Source organism: Alexandromys fortis, unplaced genomic scaffold (genome assembly GCF_014885135.2).
Source record: "Alexandromys fortis isolate MF-2015 unplaced genomic scaffold, M_Fortis_MF-2015_v1.1 scaffold_16, whole genome shotgun sequence".
NCBI lineage: Eukaryota > Metazoa > Chordata > Mammalia > Rodentia > Cricetidae > Alexandromys > Alexandromys fortis.
Genome location: NW_026067893.1, coordinates 5,783,688 through 5,788,007, shown reverse-complemented (window position 1 = coordinate 5,788,007; position 4,320 = coordinate 5,783,688).

Sequence of the window (4,320 nt, the reverse complement as noted above, 5' to 3'; positions counted from 1 at the left end):
ATACCAGCTGTAGACTGAGCCTGGCCGCCACCACCTTCATGAAATCAGCTGTGTAAATTTTAGTCTGCCATGATTGTTGGCTTGTGGGCATGATGTGGACTCATATCATGAGTGAGTCATTGGATCCTCAAGTCTGTTTCTCCCCCACCATTTTCTATGAAATCCCACATACATAGTCTCAGCGTCTCAGAAGGTGCCACAGTTTAGGCTGGGAAGGCCAAAGGAGAGAATGCCCACCCCACCTGTGTGGCTGTGGGGAAGTTGAAATCCATACTGGGTAAAGTTTCCAGCGTGGCTGCTTTGGGCTCACTCAGGTTTCTATTACTAACCTCTTTACCATGCTCCGTGTAAGTAATCCCAGCAAGTGCTCCGTGGAAGTGAACTTTGGGTTGTCACAGGGACCTCAGAGGGAGAGGTAGACATTCACATGTCCCCCCAAAGAAAGAAATTAGCATTGGCTTCACACAAGACAGGACCAGAAATGCTCAAGGCCTTTGATTTGCTCTTACAGGTGATTATGAGTGATATCCATCTCAATTCTTAAGCAAGCGGGTGTCCTTACTCCATTAAGAGTGCCCATTGCCACTTTTCTCATTTGGACTTTGAGCTACTTCACCAGACCCTGGAAATCAGATGGCACCTCCATTTCCACCACATGCCGGGACTCCCAGAACAGCTTGGTCAAAGGCAAGACTGCGTATTTGTCATTGACATTGAGACCATTAAATTTCTCTGCCCCAAAACAAAAATTTCCCGAAGTCAGTTAAAGAAAGCAAAGCTCTCACACAGGATGGAAAAGGATGAGTCTTGGGGAGCACCGCAATTTATAGAACACTGAGTGTTTTGTTGGGGAGATTCATTCCAACAATACCTTTGGGTACTGGGCTTAGGGCGTGGCTTCTGTGTATTCCCTTATAAGAAAGAGGAGGGGGCTCTCTCGCGCTCTTTTGTGTGGTGGTCAGAGATGAGATCACTGCATCCATAGACCCCAGGGCAGAACGGAAGACTGAGGAGGCTCTCTACCTTGTTATTCTTAAATGTTCCCTAGCAAATCTGCTTTCCTTTTATTCGGGCTCTGGCAGATTCACTTAACATCACCGACATATTTTTGTGGTTGCTGTTTACACACACTGCAAGTTTACATAGATTGAACAGTGAACACTGAACACTCTCATCTCGAGTCAGGTAGCAATTCATCTATCAATCGTCTGTCTGTCTATCTATCTATCTATCCATCCATCTACCTATCTGCCTACTTACTCATATTTGTCTCTGTCACTATCTCTTTTACTCCCCCACCCCTACACACACACACACACACACACACACACACACACACTTACTTGTTTTTACATGAGGTCTCACTGTGTAGCTCTGGATGGCCTGGAACTCACTATGTAGACCAGGATAACACTGAACTCATAAAGAGTCATGTTCCTCTGCCTATCCAAAGCTGGGATCCAAAGCACGGGCTACCGTCCCCGGCTTCCACATTTGTTTTATCAGATACAATTCATAAACAGATGCAACCTTTCTTCCTCATCCCCAGACAGCAGCTATATCCAGAGCTGATCTATATGTGTATGTCTACATTTTCCCACACTGAATGCTTCATATAGAGACAATCCTACCTTTCATTCATCTTTTTCACTAGGTTTTGCAATTACAGAGAGTTTACCCATGTAAACATTTAACATTTACCCATGTTATAGAGTCTATACTTTCTTGTAATGGCTAGCTGTTATTCTATTGCATGGATAGAGCGCATTTTGTTGATTGATTCCTGGTTGGCGGAGTTGTGCGTTATTTCCTCTTCCAGGCTATGATGAATACTATTACCATGAACATTCGTCGGTAAGTATGTCCTGCCTGTATACCTCGGCCTGACTGGCTCAATGTAGCTTCTGTTTGCTTGAATATTAACCCTGTATCTATCACACAGCTTGTGGATATTTTTCTCACCCAGTGGCTTGCCTTTGACTCAGTTTTCCCAGCACTACTTGTTGGTGAGGCCATCTTTTCTCCAAGCGTGTTCTTGATATCAATCAAGGCCAACTGATCGTAAAGCGTGAATTCCATGCTAGGCTCTTCCCCTCCATCCGTACCCTTGTCTGTTCTCATGCCAGCACCCTGCTATTATTTAACCTTCTGAGATCCTACAAGACTGTTTCCCAAAACACTGAACTCTTTGTAATTCCTCCAAGAAATGTGTGGGGTTTGTATTTTCTCCCCACCCTTCAACACTGGTGATTATCTATCTTTTTGCTGTTGACTACCCCAGTGTAAATGAAGTGGGACCTCACAGTGGTGTTGATTTGATTTTCCCTGTTGGCTCATGATCTTATGGCTTTTTGATGCCTAAAGTTCTAAGGTGTGCTTCCCCCCATACAGAAATGAAAACCTGTCTTCTGAGAACTTACCAATATAAAACCATAGCATTTGTTGGGCCCCCTTGATATCAGTAGCAGCTGAAAGTCCCATCAGTGACTAGAGGGAGGCATTAATGTTGCAGTCTATATAAGATAGCAAATAGACTATGCCCATATGTTTGGGGTTTCAGAAAGAAAGAAGCAAAAATACCATTAAAGTTTTACCTATCAGAGCGGGTCGGTCTAAGACCCTACTTAAGCAGGCACTCGTTTTTCTAAACCATAACAAAAAGAGGAATTGGAAAGGGCAAAATACAGTCCTGTGAATAGCCCTAGGGAAGATCTAGATTAGCCTCATGCCCTAGACTGGAGATCAGATCATAGGAAAATGAAGTTTTAACTCCAAGAACAAAGGAGGATGCTGAGCATGTCCAACCTGCAGCTGCTGATGCTGCAAATCAGCTGTCACCATGGAAATGATCACTGCCCAAAAGCACAATGCTGTGCGCCCATCTTCCTTCCCCTTTCTATTAGCCTTCTACCCTGAGGTGTGTATGAACCACCATACATTACACAAAATTACAGAAGCCACTTGCTAGATGATGGAGTTCTTAGAATCACTGAACATGAATGTTCTAAAAACACTACCTAGTGCTCCTATGGTTTATTTAGCATATGATATTTATCAACAAACCAAGGTTTAAAAAACTTGAAAGTCACTGTTTGGGATGAGACTGTCATTGAACGGGTTGCCAATTCAAGCTGAGTCAACACTCACCTTCCCAGGACCCTTGGCTATACCTGCACCCTGGGACATTTGGGACATGTTCTTCTACAGCTGATCATCCATATCACCCTCACACTGGATCACATGGGTGATCTTTACAACACACTGATGCCTCCCCCTACTCCCCAGAATTCCCTTGCAATTGTTCCAACTACAACCTAAACATCAAATGCTGGAAAGCTCTCCAGAGAACCAGACTTAGGACATTTTTAGAAGACTTGGTGAGGCCCTAATGGAAATTCGCTTTCATGCAAACTACCAACCGAGGCAGCCACTGCCTGACACTCACTCTCCTTCCTGAAGGGCCACAGAGACTTCCATGTGCTCACAGTCAGCATCACAGAAACAACCTTCCAAACCTAAGGACATGGAAAGCCTGGCACTCCGCTTGGCAGCGAACTCTAGATCCAATCCATTTAAATTTTTTTCTTCAAGTTCACTGAAGTCGTCAAAGAACCCCAGAGGTCATGAGGTCTAAACCTCTCGCTTTGCGGATGCGGCACAGAGAAACATCGTCAGTCTTGATGGAGGACCCGAATGCCACCTATCCACCAGATACACGCTGTCTTTGAGCAAAGGATGCTTATGGGGGAAGGATGGATCTGTGGTCAAAAGTTCATCACCAAAATGTTTGTTAACGAGGTTGAAAGTTTCCACGCCAACCCAGCGAGGCCAGGTGGCTCCCATTCTTTCAGTTCACATTCATCTAATTATGGGTAGGTACAGTAATTAGAAACAGGCAAGGATTCAGGAAATGGAAACCTCTAATACAATTCTGTGTGGCAGGGCCAGCGTCCACGACGGCAAGCAGCTGGGACTCGTGCAGTCTGGTCTGAGGGAAGAAAAAGGAAGCGCTTTTCAGGAGTAGGTAAAGCGGGTTTAAAAGACAAGTCCCAAAGTCTAAGTGCCACATGTGGCCCTTCCTGGATAGCGCTGGCTGTGGGCCGCGCCACCATCCAGTTTCTGTATGAAGAGGGCCAGGCGAGATTTACTGCGCATGCTTGCTTGCAGTCAGGAAGTTGTTCAGCGAGTAGGAACCAGGTGTCCTCTTTAAACTAGCCCGTGTAACCCTTGAAGCCATTCTATGAGGTACATACACATACCCCCACTTGGCAAAAGAGGTAACTGAGGGTTAGGATCACCTTCTGCCCCCGAATTCCGGTC